This window comes from Mandrillus leucophaeus, unplaced genomic scaffold, assembly GCF_000951045.1.
Source record: "Mandrillus leucophaeus isolate KB7577 unplaced genomic scaffold, Mleu.le_1.0 Scaffold132, whole genome shotgun sequence".
NCBI lineage: Eukaryota > Metazoa > Chordata > Mammalia > Primates > Cercopithecidae > Mandrillus > Mandrillus leucophaeus.
Genome location: NW_012101277.1, coordinates 2,255,100 through 2,273,868, shown reverse-complemented (window position 1 = coordinate 2,273,868; position 18,769 = coordinate 2,255,100). Strand labels below are relative to the sequence as shown.

At 43.3% G+C, this 18,769-nt stretch overlaps 1 protein-coding gene and 1 pseudogene across 1 annotated transcript in view; one reads left to right on the top strand and one right to left on the bottom strand.

Moving 5' to 3' along the window:
* The window catches only part of PPM1H (protein phosphatase, Mg2+/Mn2+ dependent, 1H), a 307,084-nt gene that overhangs the window by 103,788 nt on the left and 184,527 nt on the right, over positions 1 to 18,769 (bottom strand). The window lies entirely within an intron of this gene.
* On the top strand, positions 15,288 to 16,290 carry LOC105534237 (annotated as a pseudogene).

Genomic DNA, 18,769 nt, shown 5'->3' with positions numbered 1-18,769 from the left:
TATTTTATAATTGATTACTTAACTCTCTGCTTTCCATGCTAGCCTGTAAGCTGGACAAGAACCATGCCTGTCTTGATCAACACTGCAGCCCTACTATTGCAACCAGTGCCAGGCCATTATAGGCAGGGCTATGTAATTTCAGGGTCCAGTGCAAAATAAAAACAAGGGCCCCCCGATAAAAAATGGATCTTTTCAAGACAGCCACAGCAGAGCATTACATCAAATGTGAGGTCCTTCTGAGAGCAGGGCCTTGTGTGATGCGCAGGTTGCATGCTCACAGATAGCCCTGAATGTATACTCTTAATATTTACCGAATGGATAAATAGCTTCAACAACAACATACGCTGGTGAGTCCAGACAACCTATCTAGCCCACACATCTCTGTTGTGCTCGGCCTGGAACAGCCAACTGCCAACAGATAGATCCACTTCAATATATTCACTGGCATTTCATACTTAATAAGATACAAAATTAATGATCCTGTCCCCAGCCCCCTCCCAAATCTGTCTTCTAGTATTCTCTGTCTCCGGGAACAACACAATTTTCCACCCAGTTGCTCGTGCCAGAAGACAGCCAGCCATTCTAGACTCCTCCCTTTTCTCACCTCACATGTCCAAATAGGCACCCAGGCTTGTAGATTTCACCTCCTCAGCAGCACAAGAATCCCTCTCTTTCTTTGATTCCTGGTAGTGCCTTGGTTCTGGTTTCCATCAGAGCTTATCTACGTGACTCAGGAGCTCTCCACTGCTTCCTCAGCCCCTGTTCTGCCCTCCTCTGCCCCGTGCTTCATAGGGTCACAAAGGTGATGTTAAAGCACTGCTCTCATCGTGCCACATCGCCTACCTAAAGCCCTGTGATGGCTTCCCAGCTTTTCCAGTTTCCTTTGTTATCTGGTTCTTGCCTGTATTTCTCGCTTTAACCTCACTCTTGCTACTCCCTTCACATCTGCTTCTCCCTTCTCATGGCCAGCCCATTTCTCTGAGTCAGCTCAGAACGCATTCTGTTGTCCTCCTGGCCTACCCTCCATGCCCCTTCTCTGTGACTCTGTGGTGTCATATGCCTAGCTGTACCCTTACCAGTCCTTGCTATGACAGTTGGCTTCCATGGCTGTCTTGAACTACCCGGCGGATATTTTCCAAGCAGAGTCTAGGTCGTTGTCTCTGAACCTCCAGTGCTCAGTGCCTAGCACGTGGCAGATGTGCAACAACTGCTTGCTGATGGATAAGTGGCTAAATAGATGAAAAGGGAGCTAGACTTGGGAGGAACAGAAGAATCCAGAAATGGTGGCCCTAAGTAAGACTTTCTTTAGTAGCAACATTATATAACTTATAGTCTGAGCCCTTAAAAATCCATACACCTTTTTGTTGGTTTTGCAAAAAGACAGCAGACCTAAGAGGACAATGTTCTGGCTGAGTCACCACCGAGAAGTGCCTTGAAATAGAAGGGGGAACAAGGCAGCGCCTCTCCTTTGTGGGCAAGGGATGGGGAGAGGGCAGCAATGGTAGCAGTCTACCATGTTTACTTTGCTTTTTAATTTCAAATTCACACACAGTGAGGTATCTGCATTCTACTACAATATGACTACCAGGGCAAGCCTAGTTTATTACTTTCTTAAATAGATAATTATATCCAAATCCATCTATGTACAGAACATTTTTTCACTTCCGTTTGAACTACCAAGCTCTTCCTTTAAGAGGCATCCATGGATTAAAGATGACAGCATGTTTGACTGCCAGCCTTCCCAGTGCCTACATCGCGATGCCTCTTCCTATGTGATCCTTGCTTCCTTTTGATCTTTCTCTCTTTCATCCCTCTGATCTTGGGATCAATTTGTCAGAGTGCTGATCTCCAATCTGGAGGAGGGCAATGAGAGGAAAGGGGTTTCAAAGGGAACGAAGTGCATGTGAAAGCTGACAAATCTCATACCAAACAATCAATAAAGTAGAGAAATGCCTTTAAAGCTGCAGTCTCTCATCACAGGACCCCTGTACTTCCTAGCTTCTATTTCATTATTTTATGAGATGCTTTTCCTAAGGAAAATTAAGAAAAAACAAAAACCAAAAGCTGTGGAAGCGAGGGTGCAGGAGAGCTACGTACACACGCTGACCTTCCTTCTGGGGCTTCGGACCTAGACTTGTGGATACCACCATGACCAGAATTTGAGTAACATTCCAGAGGTTAAATGAGAAAGTTGCTGGGGTTGAGGTGGTCTAATCCACTGGCAAACACCTCCCATCTAATACCCCTTCCCATACAGAGGGGATGGTTTTAAACATATTATCCAATGTTAAGATTAGCCTTTCCTTTAAAGACTACAGTTGAAATTTATGTGACATCAATTCCAGTAACATTGATGGGACGTTATTTGTGATACAATAAACAGTAAGGTTTAGGGTGTTCTTATGAGTCAACTGCAAGAATGGGAGAAAAGGAGGTAAAGCAAGACATTAATACTTTAAAAAACTCAGGCTGGGTGTAGTGTCTCACGTCTGTAATTCCATCACTTTGGGAGGTCAAGAGGAACGGATCACTTGAGATCAGGAGTTCGAGACCAGCTTGGGCAATATGGTGAAACCCCATCTCTACTAAAAATACAAAAATTAGCTGGGTGTGGTGGCAGGCACCTGTAAGCCCAGCTACTTGGGAGTCTGAGGCAGGAGAATTGCTTGAACCTGGGAGGGGGAGGTTGCAGTGAGCCGAGATCGCACCACTGCACTCCAGCCTAGGAAACAGAGTGAGACCCTGTCTCAAAAACAAAAACTCCCTTTGGTTCCTGCCCCAAATATTATCTACATGAGAAGATAAAGGTAATTTATTCCTAACCAATGAGAATTCTGAGTTAGAGACTAATTCCTAGAAAATCCCGCTACTTCTCTCCTCTAATGTGATATTTTGGAGTTAAAAACACATACCTTTATTCCCCTAGTCTAAATATTAAGTGATTAAGAGAAACGGAGGGTAAAACAGGATGCTCACTTCAAATATTAACTTGATTTTACAATTTTTCTTAAAGGGATCATATTAACTCTTGTTAAATCTCAACTCAGTGTGATGTTCTCAGAGCAGGACTGACATGTGCCAACAGGCATTTAATAAACAAGCAGAAGAAAAAAAGCTGATAAAAAATATGATTAGGCAACTGACAGAGGAAAAATACAAATGTTTAATAAAGATATGAAAAGATGCTCAGTCTCACCAGTCCATGAAAATGCATGCTAAAGTAAAAACAATATATAATTTTGCTCATTAGGTTGGGAAACATTGAAAAAATCAACAATATATAGTTTCCATAGAGTAAAAGTCACTTTCATAATGGGAATGGGGATTGTTACACCTTTTACATTGATTACAATTATAATTACATATCCAATGGTTCAGTCATTCCACTTTTGGGAATACATTCTAAAGTAATAAAAGACTCAGTACATAGGCTATACATACAATTCAGACTTTTGACGTTATTCATTGGGGCAAAGACTGGAAATAGCCCGAATGTCTGTCAAAAGGGGAACTGTTGAATGGATTGGTTTGTATTCTATAAGCCATTATACAGCCATTAAAAAAAAAAAAAAAAAAAAAAAAGAGGCCAGGAGCTGTGACTCACACCTGTAATCCCAGCACTTTGGGAGGCCAAGGTGAGTGGATCACTTGAGGTCAGGAGTTCGAGACCAGTCTGGCCAACATGGTGAAAACCTGTCTCTACTCAAAGTATAAAAATTAGCTGGACGTGGTGGTGGGTGCCTATAATCCCAGCTATTTGGGAGGCTGGGGCAGGAGAATTGCTTGAACCTGCGAGGCGGAGGTTGTGGTAAGCCGAGATTGCACCACTGCACTCCAGCCTGGGCAACAGAGTGAGACTCTGTCTCGAAAAAAAAAAAAAGTGAAATTCTATTTTGTGACCTGGAGTTATCCATGATATAGTAAGTAAGAAAAGCAAACTGCAGAGTAATGAGTGGTACAATCCCATTTTTGTAAAAACAAAAACTATATATAGATATCCCATCTACGTGAGGAGTCTGATCCCATGCCCAAATCCTGTGTACTATGTTTCAGGCCTGACCACAGGCCATTACAAAGGCTCTGCCCAGCAGGCCTCAAGGGGGAAGCTGCCCTCTCCACACCAGATGTGGTGCACAGTCCCTGCACTGCAGCCGCTGAGAGGACTACAGCCCAGGACTCATACCCCCCTAGCCTAAGAGTCTCCACTGAGAAACTTCTCTGCTCTGACTCAGTCTACTCGTAGTCCTTCCCCTTCTCTCCCTGGCCCTCCATCCCTCGGTCCACAAAATGGCAAAGCCTTTAGTTCAGAGCTCTGGGCACTGAGGCTCCCTCCTGCTAGCGCTGCATGTCATCTGCCAGACCTTCACATGTTGCCATCCTATGGGGAAAAATGGAACCCTGGGGAGTCAGCACTTCCCTCTTTGCCTCTTGCCAGGACTATTGCAGTAAGAGAAGAAACGATTGGTACTTTCAGTTTGGTTCATTGTCCTAACTGACCACCTCGACACCTGGCAGCTTGATAACATATAATTATGTTTGAATGAGTGGCAAGGAAGTTATGGAAGTGGGAGAGAAAGTTAATTTTTCTTTTTAAAACTTTTTATTATTTTTAATTTTTTAAATTATTATTTTTTTCTTTGTAGAGACGAGGCCTCACTATGTTGCCTAGGCTCGTCGTGAATGCCTGGGTTCAAGTGATCCTCCCACCTCAGTCTCCCAAAGTGCTGGGATTACAGGCATGAGCCACCTCGCCTGGTTAACTTTTCTTTATATATTTTTGTATTACTTGACTGTTACAAGAAATGTGTGCTCCTTTTGTAAATTTGAAGAGGAACTGATTTGCCCAGATTTGGCTATGCAGTCACAGAAGACCTAGAGTCTTCCTGAATGCTGATTCATCTTTGTAATGTTACCACCCTTCATGAACCCCACATGCCTCAAGCACCTCTCCATGAAGTTCTACTAGGTGGCCCAACCACATCTCAGAGGCCGTTATTTGGCGCTCAGGCACAGCAACAAAACTATCCTGCATCTGTTTCAGGAGCCACTAACTGAGAAGCCAGTGACTGAATCTTCTCATAAAAATAAGAACTGGTTAAGTCTAAAGATGCCTGTACTTTTCTACATCACTTGTGCTTTAAGGAAAGGACCCAGAAAAATAGGTTTAGAACTGCCAATCACATTCAAAATAAAAGTATAAGAAGAGGTTCCAAGTGAGGGATTAAATGCATGACTAAAGAATTCATCAGCTCTTCGATTGAAGGTTAGAGCTTGTTAATCTTAGCCATATAAAGAAGTTTAGACCAGGCGTGGTGGCTCACATCTATAATCCCAGCATTTGGGGAAGCCAAGGCAGGAAGATCACTTGAACTCAGGAGTTGAGACCAGTCTAGGCAACATACTGAGACCCTCATCTCTACAAAAAATAGAAAAAATTAGCCAGGTGTTGTGGTGCACGCCCATAGTCCCAGCTACTCAGAAAGCTGAGATGGGAGGATCACTTGAGCCCAGAAAGTTGAGGCTGTGATGAGCTATGATCATGCCACTGCACTCCAGCCTGGGCAACAGAGCAAGATCCTGTCTCAAAAAAAAAAAAAAGGTTTAAACGGGTGCGATCTCCCCCCATAGCCTGGGCATTCTGTATCAGTCTCATACATATATTTCACTAGGCACCCAAGAACTGACTTGAAACTATGCCCACAGGCTCTACAGTATACATCCAGGGGTGATTTATTCAGTGGTCATAGGGAAATTTTCAATGTGTTCAATCAGTAACACTGATAAAGCAAAACCAAACCAAACCAAACCACCACTCCCAACTCAATTACCGTATTCATTGCCTATGGGCTACCTACCACCATGGACTGCCAGAGTTCCAGGCCCAGACAGCCACCCAGAGGTCTGGAGGTAGCAGTAGGATGGGGAAGCCACCTCCCCTTCATACATCACTACTAGGAGAAGGGGACGTCTTCGTTGTGAGGCACCAAACAGCCAATCACACTTTCTATTGCTTGGGTGATATCTCCCTTGTTCTGTAGCAAGCAAAACTCAACCTATACTGTTGTGTGCTGTGGTTTCATCCTGCAGAATAAGGAACTTTCCTTCTAGATGGTCTCAGAAATGTTCTCCCTCCACAGAGCCCCAACACACAGGTTGCTACTGGGTTTGAAAAGTAGAAGCTCATTCACACCCCCTCACTTCTAAATTTCCTAAAATGAAACGACATTGCCTTAGTACACTGCAGAGCTACTGTGTCATTGGCTACGGCTATAGAGAAAGCTTCAGATTCATGCAAACGAGTAACAAATTATTTCTTTCCTTTTTTCTTTTTTTGAGACAAGGTCTCGTTCTGTTGCCCAGGCTGGAGTGCAGTGGCATAATCGTGGCTCACTGCAGCCCTGGCCTTCTGGGCTTGAGTGATCCTCTCACCTCAGCCTCTTGAGTAGCTGGGACCACAGGCATGTGCCACCATGCCTGGTTAATTAAAAAAAAAAAAAATTTTTTTTGAGACGGAGTTTCACTCTTGTCGCCCAGGCGCGAGTACAACGGTATGAGCTCGACTCACCGCAACCTTCACCTCCCAGATTCAAGTGATTCCCCTGCCTCAGCCTCCCAAGTAGCTGGGATTACAGGCACGCACCACTAGGCCTGGCTAATTTTGTATTTTTAGTAGAGACAAGGTTTCTCCATGTTGGTCAGGCTGGTTTCAAACTCCCGACCTCAGGTGATCCGCCCGCCTCGGCCTCACAAAGTACTGAGATTACAGGCATAAGCCACTGTGCCTGGCAATTTAAAAAAATTTTTTAGTACTGGGTTTAAGTGATCCTCACACCTAAGCCTCCCAAAGTGTTGGGATGGCAGGCATGAGCCACCATGCCCAGCATAAATTAAGTTTTAAGGGGAAGACGAAGTTTGGAGAATCAAGTAGTCCAAACACAGGAACACTCTGTCAGCACCTTCTTCGTGTCACCCTCAGAAAGCCTAAAAGCCCATGTTCTGGCAGGGTACATTCCAGAGCACACTTCAGCCCTTCCGCCCTCTCAAGGTAAAAACCTTTTGTCTTAAAACCAGACAAAATCCCCAAATTCACAGTCAAATAATAAATAGGTGCCATGTAAACATGGCATGGAGACAATTAATAGGCATAGAGCTTTTCAGCCTCAGTAGAAAGCTTTGCCCATGTGGCAGAACCTCCCAAGCACTCCCTCTGCTCTAGACACACAACAATGACCTATAACATGAGGTGGGAAAGAGAAAGGGAAAAAAATTATACATGTGCACATACACAAATATACAGCCCAACTAAAAAATAAAGGTAGCATCTCTCTGTAGAGTAGAAATGGAAAAGAAATCCAAAATCCCCAAGCTGCTGGACTTGAGAAGCAGGTAATGGTGTTCAGGAGTCCAATTTCTATGGAGTAAAAGGTATTAAAAGTCCTCCAAGTGGCCGGCGCAGTGGCACATGCCTGTAATCCCAGCACTTTGGGAGGCCGAGGCGGGCGGATCATGAGGTCAGGAGATTGAGACCACGGTGAAACCCCGTCTCTACTAAAACTACAAAAAACTAGCCGGGCGAGGTGGCGGGCGCCTGTAGTCCCAGCTACTCGGGAGGCTGAGGCAGGAGAATGGCGTGAACCCAGGAGGAGGAGCTTGCAGTGAGCCGAGATCCGGCCATGCACTCCAGCCTGGGCGACAGAGTGAGACTCCATCTCAAAAAAATAAAATAAATAAAATAAAAATAAAATAGTCCTCTAAGTAAGACAAAGGGCAGCGATCAAACTCACATCTGAAGTCCAATTCCAAACCAAGTCATTTTACTTTGTTATACCCTGGTTTCTCTCCGCAGCAAGAGAACTTGCTGAATGGCAAAGCAAAATGCTTTGAGGCTCTAGTTTAAAAAAGTCCTGGGAGTGTAGAACCTCATTCCCATCTTTAATTCCTAAGCAATCGGCCAGCCCTGTAGCATGGAATCCACCCACTCATGTAGTTAAATGTGTGCCAATGTAGAACACACACACGCGCTCGTGAGGAAGCGCCTGCCATCATCTACCCTTTCTGGGTTGTTAGGTTCTGACAGTTAACCTGGAAGGCTATACTGTGACAGCCAAAGCACGAAATGATAAATACTGTGGGACAAAGGCTAATTGTCAAGCCCTCCTCCAGCTCAGAAGGTTCATGGCTTTGGAGGAAATTCACACATATGTGAGTAATTGGTGGTAGGAGCCTGTGTGTTGTGGCAGAAACAGCACCGGCCCGGGAATCTGAAATTATAGGTGCCAGCTCCACAGTGGGCTACTGTTAATAGTCTTTAACTCTGGGCCCTGGCATCCTTGCTAATAACAAAAAGGGGCACAATCAGGTGATTTCAAGGCAACTTTCAGCATTAGAGTGAAATGCTTCTGAAAAGAAGTCTGATACACACTGGGGTAGGAAAATACTGACAAGGACTCCAGTTACTACTTTTCTTCTCAGGAGGTGATAATCACCACAATTTAGATTCTAAGAAATATAAACCAAACACAGAAGCAACAGGATGGGAGAAGTCACCCTTACTATTTCTCTTAAATCATCACAGACAAGGAACCTGTTACTGAGCAAGGCCCCCAATGTAATTTCATTGTTGTCATCAGTCCCCTTGGAACACAGTGCTACAAACAAAAAGGCATCTCTGACACTGTTAAGAGTATTCATGGATGCCCTGATTCTATTACACACTCTTTCAGCTGAAAGTGATTCGAAACGCAACATTAAACTGCACATTTCCAGAATGGAGGAGAAAATCTGGTACAAGGTGACAAAGAGAAACCATTCGGAAAACCCTTTTTGACAGTGTATATCAATTTCAAGGCACAGGGAGGAAACATCCATTTTGTTCAAAAGCATCAGACCTTGTGGATTCTGTTTGGATGCAGCAGAAGTGTTGTTCTCTTTCAAAAGTATTAGAAACGCATTGTTGGGAAAGAAAGCAGGACAGCTGAGGGACAAGCCAGGGTTACCTTACCATTGTCAGAGGATGGCTACTCTGCAGATGCTAATTAATGGTATTAAAAAATAGCTGAAGGGAAAAAAGTAAACCTAATAGCCTGGAATCAGTTTGGGTGTATTTCTTGTCATTCAATTTTCAGAATGGAAACTACTAAATAAGTCTGCAAATATGATGATTCATTTAACAAGACCCCAACTATGCAATTAAGCTCCTAGGCAAAAATATTCACAAATGACAGTCAAGGGAAAAATATTTCAGATCTTTAAGTAGCAACAAAAATAAGTGACCACTCATAGAGCCATAGCTGAGTCCAACGTTCCTTGCTTTCTTCACAACCAGCCCAGTCTGTATTCATACCACCCAGAATAATTTCTCAGTGTCATATTCAGCCACTTTCTGTAGAAACATCTTAGTCTACCATCTTGGCTACCAGCAACACTCATGAAACCCAGCACACCAACACAACATTTTCCAGATCAGGTAAATGCCTTAGTCATTAATGAAAGGTTTTCAAGGTGCATATCATTTCTCAAAAAAAGAGGTCTATGTGTTTGCTTTCTGGTTTTGAATTACAGTCTGCATACCATAAAATTCACCCTCTTAAAGTGATACAAGTCAGTGTTTTTTGGTACATTCTCAGGGTTGTGCGACCATCACCATTATCCAATTCCAGGACATTTTCTTTTTTTCTATTTTTTTTTTTTTTTTGAGACGGAGTCTTGCTCTGTCGCCTAGGCTGGAATGCAGTGGCGCGATCTCGGCTCACTGCAAGCTCTGCCTCCCAGGTTCATGCCATTCTCCTGCCTCAGCCTCCCAAGTAGCTGGGACTACAGGCTACCACGCCTGGCTAGTTTTTTCGTGTTTTTAGTAGAGACGGGGTTTCACCGTGTTAGCCAGGATGGTCTCCATCTCCCGACCTCATGATCAGCCTGTCTCCGCCTCCCAAAGTGTTGGGATTACAGGCGTGAGCCACTGCAACCGGCCCAATTCCAGGATTTTCGAAATCTGAAAAAGGACTCCCTAGCCCCTATACATTTTAGTAGCCACTCCCCATCTCTCCTTCCTTCTAAGCCCTGGCAAATACTAATGTACTTTGTCTCTATGGATTAATCTATTCTGGACATTTAATATGAATGGCATTATACAATACATGGTCTTTATGACTGGTTTCATTTGCTAAACATATGTTTTCAAGGTTCATCCATGTTACAGCATGCATCAGTACTTCATTCCTTCTTGTGACTAAATAATATTCCATCACATGAACACATTTTGTTTATCCATTCATTAGTTGGCAGACATTTGTTTCCATTTTTAAAAAAATAGTGAACAATGCTGCAATGAACATTTGTGTACAACTTTTTGTGTAAATATATGTTTTCAGTTCTCTTGGGCATATACCCAGGAGTGAAATTATTGAGCCATATGGTAACCTTAACTTTCTGAAGAACCACCAGTTAGCTTTCCAAAGTGACTGTACAATTTTACATTCCTAATTGGTGGGTTTTAGAACTTTCTCTTAAAGGACTCGAGTTCAAACTAGATTCAGATCTGAAAATCTCAGTGACTTCTTATTCAGCACCCTTTTAAAGGCATCTTGCTGAAAAAGTTTTGCCTGCATGTTTAGATTTCAATGTGTATATCACACAATGCTTTATTTTTCATTTGCATCAGAGGATACGTATTCTGCTTCTCTCTAGTGCAGGGTCAATATCTAAAATTCACAATATCGCACGGTTCCCTAGCACAAATGTGTACAACCATTTGTTAAGTGCCAAATCAAGCACATTTTCTTCCTCACAGCAAGTAGCCAGAACAGGTGAAGCCACCAAAGGCATTTATTTTTCTCTCTACTGCAGACTATTTATGAGTAGGACGACCTTTTCTTTTCTTTTTAAAGGTGACTGTTGACTACAATGGCTCACTATTTGTGTGCCAAGACAGGTAGGACTTGCAGAGCCCAGGAAATAATTTCTTCACTAATACCCTGGATTGGTCACACCCTTGTTTGATTTGTGTCCGATTCAGGCCTCTTTACTTGAAAAATAGCAATGTGACGGAACAACTGAGCAGGGTCCCAAGAAGAGGAGTAAACACAATTCAAGGGGTGGAAAATAGAAGCTTTGAAGAGGCTAAAGCAAAAGTGGTATTTTAGCCTGAGGGAAAGAATGAGGAACAATCTCATCACACTTGCCTTCATGCATTTAAAATGGGTTTATTCAGAGAACAGTGGGTGACCAGTTCTTCATGCTCAGAGTGAAACAAACAGGAGGAAATCACATCAAATCAGTAAAATTCTATGGTTGGAAAAGGGAAAACAATTTCTTGATCTTCACTTTATACATCTGACCAAAGCTCATGGATCTCCTTCCCTGGAATTCTTAAAAAAGATGTAAAAGAGTTTTGTCTGTATTTGCCTGCCAAGAATCTTGAGGCATCCTTCACTGTAGTTTCTTTAGGGTGCTATAAATCAGGAACTACGTCTGCTGCATGAGGGCAAAACCAGACCCATAAACAATGAGATCTAGACTGCATAATGTACTGAGAATGTCTTGCAGTGTGCACTGTGGAAGTAAACAGGACCTCTTCTTTGCCACATGCTCCTGTTCAAAATAAGTTACATTACTTCATCTGGCGAGGCAGGGAGGCTCATCTGTGGTTCATGGTTGGGTTACACAGGCTAGATGCTGCACACCGGCCCTACTTGTAAGGCCTCTCTGGCTCTGCCTGGTTACAGTTACCCAGTGCCAGTTCCTTACACAGCAAAGGCCTGGGAAGCCCATCTCTCATTCATTGAACATAACCCATTAAGTTGGGTTTGGGAGCCGGCTATGGTGAAATGAAAAGTGATCAAAGTTTGCAGTCCAAAGTCAATTTCAAGCTATGAATTAAGTATACTGGGAAAGTGAGTTAGCCACTCTGAGAATCAATTTTCCCCACTTGATAAATACCACTTTCTTCAGACTAAATGAGTGTATGTATGAAGGGACTTTATAGATTATTAGCGATGCTGAATGAATAAATTAAACTCACAAAGAGTCAGTAGGATAGTAATTTACTTGGAACTTCGTTATTTTTGCGTGATTATAAGTGTCTACAAATGGGATCTTAAGGAATTGTACAAAAGAAAAAAAATTTTTTGTGACCTCGCTTAGGCTTTAAGAATAAAATAGTTGTCTCACATTTTATTGTTAAATAAAAATTTAACATTTTGAAGATTTCTCATTGTCATTTCCATTCACGTGTTCAGATCCCCCCAACATTCCACAGAAAAGAAGGAAGATTGACAGGGGAGTTGGGGGTATTCTTGAATCCCTTGCTCAATAGCTTTGAAACCTCACTCTGTTCATTAATATTAATGTTAGAGTCTCCTTAACATTTTCCCAAGCATATCCATAATTTTTAATTTTATCGTGACAAAGAGATGTATATAAAGGATTCCCACACCAAATCCCCTTTTCCTGCAAAAATTCTACTCAACCCATAATTTATCCAAGGCTCTTACAACTGTCCAAGTAAAAAATGAGTCTGAACTATGTCTGTGGAAACAGAAAATTCTTAGAGATAAAATACATAATTTAAAAAAATTATGTGAGAATTAAAGAAGAAGAAAATGCCTGCAAATCTGCTGAGGTTCCCAGCTTGGGCAATGAAGGACGATGATGCTATTAACACAGGAGAGACAAGCAGAAGAGGTGGTCTGGAGAAGACATTGCATTTTGGGCATCTGAATTTGGGGCATATGCCTGATGTCAGGTGGAGGGGCTAGTGAAGACACAGTTGGAAATGTGGGAGTGGTGCTCAGGAATGAGGTCAGGGCTAAAAAAGATTTGTGAATAGTCATATCTATATGGTAGTTAAATTATAAAACTGAAACAAGTGTTCTAGGGGATGCATATAGAAAAAGGGGAGAAAAACAAAGCCGAGAACTGAACTAACATATTAAGTGAAAACACAGAAAAACAGGTCCGTTCTCTCATCTACCTTCTAACCTCAGCTACCTGTCAAACTCCTCTTCACAGAATAAATCAGTTAATTTAGGTTGGCCTCTACAACATTTCCCGTGGAACCCGGTGTGAATGAAAACAGGGGACCCCCAAACGAAGACTCCTCGTGCTTGAAAGAGTTCAGGAAACATTCTTCTTTGTCACAGGACTTTTCTGAGTCTTTAATATACTCGTGTGGATTGTTGTTTTCCAAAACCAGGTTCCTTTATAACAATGCCCAAATCTAACTATGGGACGAACATCTAACATCTTTCCACCTTTCTACCATGTGTGGGTCAGATTCAGGGATGGAAGCACTTGCCTGACCTATAGCTTAGGGATATGGTGGGCTTCACTCCTGGAGCCTCACCCCCTACTCTTGAAGTCCTGTTGGATGTAAAATCGGAACTGTTCTGCTCCCTCTTGGAAAAAGGCCACAGCAGGCCATCTCTCTCTGCTTCCGTGTTTTTTTTGTTTGTTTGTTTGTTTTTTTTGAGATGCACAGGCAGAGGTAAAGAGGCTGAGACTGTGGTGGGGGCTTGTCTGGGAGAACGCCAGGTTCCAGGTTCTCTCCCCCTCTCTCTGGCTTTTTCCATTCTGGTTCTTCTCTTAAATAGTTTTCCAGATAAGGGGGATCAGGGTGGGCTCCCACTAACCTCATTTCCACTAGTTCTGACTTGAAGCTTGGGCTTTCTTGTTCTGATTCTTACTTGATTTTTGTATTTGCTGCTTCTCTGGAATGACCTTCCCTCATCACCAGGATTAGAAGTATTATCTTCCCTCTCACATTGAGAAGGTGGAGAAAAACCACAAGAAAAACTAAGGCTCCAAAACAGATAAAAATATTACACCGAGACGGGCGGATCACGAGGTCAGGAGATCGAGACCATCCTGGCTAACAAGGTGAAACCCCGTCTCTACTAAAAAATACAAAAAACTAGCCGGGCGCGGTGGCGGGCGCCTGTAGTCCCAGCTACTCGGGAGGCTGAGGCAGGAGAATGGCGTGAACCCGGGAGGCGGAGCTTGCAGTGAGCTGAGATCCGGCCACTGCACTCCAGCCTGGGCGGCAGAGCGAGACTCCGTCTCAAAAAAAAAAAAAAAAAAAAAAAAAATTACAGAGGAGAATCTTGCTGCAATAAAAGGGATCAAATCCTCTGGTTTCAATGGATTATATCTTAGGGTCCCAAAAGTCCTCAAAAATGAGGCTGTCGCAGTACTGTTAGGGATCTAGAAGGAAGGGCAGTGAAGAAGAGATGTGGCTGTGAACAAAGATTAGAGATAGGCAAGTCAGGTGTAATTTTTAACATGGGAGACTATGGATTCTGTAATGTGAGAAGGGGAGAGCTGTCTTATCCAGTCTTGATAAGATTCTAGAGTAGGCTGGGGACAGTGGCTCACACCTGTAATCCCAGCACTTTAGGAGGCTGAGATGGGAGGATCACTTGAGTTTAGGAGTTCGTGACCAACCTGGACAACATCATGAGACCCTGTCTCTAGCAAAAATACAAAATATTAGCCAGGCTTGGTGGCACATGCCTGTAGTCCCACTTACTCGGGAGGCTGAGGTGGGAGAATGGTTTGAACCTGGGAGGTAGAGGTTGCAGCGAGCCAAGATCAAGCTACCACTGCACTCCAGCCTGGGTGACAGAGACAGAACCTGTCCAAAAACAGATTCTAGAGTAGATTATGAAAGAAAGGCTTGTGAGGGCTAGTGAAAGAAAGCAGCAGTCACTGGTAGTCTACCTGGGTTCCATAAGAGAGTAAGTCAACTCATTCCCAATGCTTCTCTCCCAAATCCCTTCCTCGTCCAGCTAAAAGAAATGGTAAGCCATAGTCTTTACTTGAACTTTAGAAATCAATAGTCTTTCACGATCTTTTGGTTGACAGTGAAGAGGAAGGGTTAGTACAGTTAAAAATAAGCAAGTTAAAAACAGTTGAAATGTAACAAAATGGAAGAGCTTCCATCCATGAGACACTTGTGATTCAGCTCTTTGGCATGGCTATCAGGAGAGTAAGGGCAGGTTTTAAGGATGTTACAAGGTGGATGGCCTTCAGCTCTCTACCATGCAGGCCAATTCAGCTCTGAGAGGTGCCACATGTGAACAGGGAAATCACACAAGAACAGGACAAGGAGAGACCTGGATGACGAGAGGTACAAGTCAGTCATCATCTTTGGATGGTAAGAATATCATGTCTTTCTTTTCTTAATCTTGTTTATTTGCATATTTAAATTGTACATAAGTAGCTCTCTGCTCCTCCCATTTGACAGACAGCCGCATCTTCTCTGTCATTGCCAGCCGCATCTCTGAGACACTATGGTGAAGGTGAAGGTCAGAGTCAACGGATTTGGTTGTATTGGGTGCCTGGTCACCAGGGCTGCTTTTAACTCTGATAAAGTGGATATTGTTGCCATCAATGACCCCTTCATTAACCTCAACTACATGGTCTGTGTGTTCTAGTATGATTCCACCCATGGCAAATTTCATGGCACCATCAAGGCTGACAATGGGAAGCTTGTTATCAACAAAAATTCCATCACTATCTTCCAGGAGTGAGATCCCTCCAAAATCAAATGGGGCAATGCTGGTGCTGAGTATATAGTGGAATCCACCGGTGTCTTCACCACCATGGAGAAGGCTGGGGCTCACTTGCAGCGGGGAGCCAAAAGGATCATCATCTCTGCTCCCTCTGCTGACGCCCCCATGTTCGTAATGGGCGTGAACCATCAGAAGTAATGACAACAGCCTCAAGATCATCCGCAATGCCTCCTGTATCACCAACTGCTTAGTGCCTCTGGCCAAGGTCATCCATGACAACTTTGGTATCGTGGAAGGACTCATGACCACAGTCCACGCCATCGCCCAGAAGACTGTGGATGGCCCCTCCAGGAAACTGTGGTGTGACAGCCACAGCGCTCTCCAGAACATCATCCCGGCCTCTACTGGTGCTGCTGAGGTTGTGGGCCAGGTCATCCCTGAGCTAAACAGGAAGTTCACTGGCATGGCGTTCCGTGTCCTCACTGCCAGTGTGTCAGTCGTGGACCTGAACTGCTGTCCGGAAAAACCTGCCAAATATGATGACATCATATTTGAAGCAGGCATCCAAGGCCCTCTCAAGGGCATCCTGGGCTATACTACTGACCACCAGGTTGTCTCCTCTGACTTCAACAGCGACATCCACTCTTCAACCTTCAATGCTGGGGCTGGCATTGGCTTCAACGACCACGTGTCATTGAAGCTCATTTCCTGGTATGACAATGAATTTGTCTACAGCAACAGGGTGGTGGATCTCATGGCCCACATGACCACGAAGGAGTAAGACCCCTGGACCACCAACCCTAGCGAGAGCGAGAGAGGGAGAGAGAGGCCCTCACTGCTGGGGAGTCACTGCCACACTCAGTCCCCAACAACACTGAGAATTTCCCTTTCTCAAGTTCCCATGCAGACCCCCTGAAAAGGGAGGGGTCTAGAGAGCCCCCACCTTGTCATGTGCCATTAATAAAGTCCCCTGTGCTCAGCCGAAAAAAAAAATGTACATAAGTAACATATACTGCATATGTAATCAGTTTTTTAAAACAAATGTTTCATGAAGGAAACATGTACATGAACACATTTTGTATATTTATAAATATACAAAATAGATTTCTGAGGGAGGAGAGTCATCATCCACAAAGAGGTGGCCCAGGCCAGGGAATACTGAGACGCAGGTGAGCTGGTGACATTTGGGAATGTGGTCCTGAAAAGATGAAGAGTACTTACTGAGAAATACAAGGAAAAAGTAGGGGAGGGGAAAAGAAGGAGGGCGCTGAATCTCGGAGGAGCCAATTGAATGGACAAAGATGGCGGCACATGAAAGGCTAAAGAACTGTGGGAGCAGCCTCTACAGCAAGCTGCAGAGATGAGAGGGAGAGAGAAAGGAGGATATCCAAGCATGAACCAGCTGGACCTACGTAAGCTGACTTGAGAGGCACCTGTGATGTCAGCAAAGATTTAACCAGAGCCAAAGACAGCACCTCCACAGCCTCAAAGGGGAAAACTCTCCTTCCAGAGTTCACAAGGGACATTCAATGCTATGACTGGTCCGGTTGAAAAATGAGGCTGGGGAAAGGGTGGATGACCAGAAAATGGCACCCCCAATGGTGAGACTCTGTAGACAGAGACCCATGGCCAAAGAGGCACTGAGAGGCACTGTTTGGTCCTTGTGAGAAGCCTCAGTGGGGTGGCTTTTATCCCCATACTCCCTCATGCTCTCAAAGGGCTGGGTTATGAATCTGAATTATCTGAGTGTAGACAGTAGGGAACAAGAAAGGAGGAAGAACATCATGGACAAAATCAGGAGTGTGATTTTTGATAGATAAACTGTTTCCTGTTTTTGCTGGGATTAGTTATGCCAAAAGTGGAAACTCAGCTTCCTGAAAGAAAAGAGATACCTCCCATTTCAACACAAGAAATAGGAGAAATATTTATACCATGGCCTAGTAAGGCTGAAAAAAAATCTTCAGGTGCATAAAAAATATCCTAAGTTCTAGAGAAACTATTATAGTTACTTAGGGTTTAACTTCTTTCTCAAACTGTAAAATGAAAAGAGACCAGTTCACCCTTAGATATTTCATAGGAATGAATAAAATCAGTGAAGAGATAAATCCACTGGAAGAAAACACACTCTAGTAAATTCACCAGCAATTTGTCATCCTTGATCTACTATTTTCAAGTGTTTTTTCTGGGGGCAAGTTTCAAGTTGTAAGGTTGTCTTTACAACAGCATTACTGAGAGGCACTTCCTACCATAACACCACTCCAGAAAACACTCGGAAGAAGCACCATCCTTTAAGACCCATGTTTCTGTGTCCCAGTTTCTATGGACTTATTCAAATTTACAATTTCAAATGTTTAGCATCAGTCAGTAAGTCACACACTCCACAGAACAAGAGGCTCTTAGAACACAATTATTATCTTATTCCCATTGGCTGGTCTCATTCACAACCACCTCTCAAAGGAGAAAAGCAGATGGAGGCTTCCCACATGCAACCCTTTATGGCTCCAGTCTGGTGCAATTTAGGAGTGAGGTTTAGAAGGAATTAGAAAGCGCATTAATAGAGACATTCATTGTAATTTGAAACATGAATTTGCTGTTCAAAAGGCTAAACTGGAGTGCTTAAAGCTAAGTGCTTAAAACTACCCCAGAATCCTAAAGTAATGTACCATAATTACAATTACATTCCTTCAATAATAGATTTAAAAAGTTAACACTTTCTTGTGTTTGGCTGGAATCACTCAGTCATCCACTGTAGTTGTGAGATCTCTTTCTTGGAAATCAACATCTTCATTTGGTTTCCACATGAATAATTCTTGGAAGCTACAAAGTCTTTGAAGGGTATTTATTTTTGTCTTGAGGGCTGGTGGCCTCAAAGTTCACATGAACCTCACAGATGCAAACTATCTCAGCATGATTCATCTATGCCTATAGCGTTCTCACCAAAGGGAGGTCCCTGCCTGTGTGGGGTTTCTGTATTTATACTGCTTGTGTGTTTATTTGTAGTTAAAATTGTTTTCACAAGTCAAATAAATTCAAAGATGACCTACAATGCACATGCATGAGAAATTAAGCCAAAACTCAGATTCTTGACTGAGTCACTGTTTGTTTTATCTTGGTGATGGGACATGTGCTTCACCTGAACTTCAAACTTCTTATCTTTCTGCCTCCATAATTGCAATCATCCCACTCTCTACACTGGCTACGTTTTATTTAAACCTTCAAATTGTGGAGGAAAAAAAAGAAGCATCTAACCCAAGAGAGGT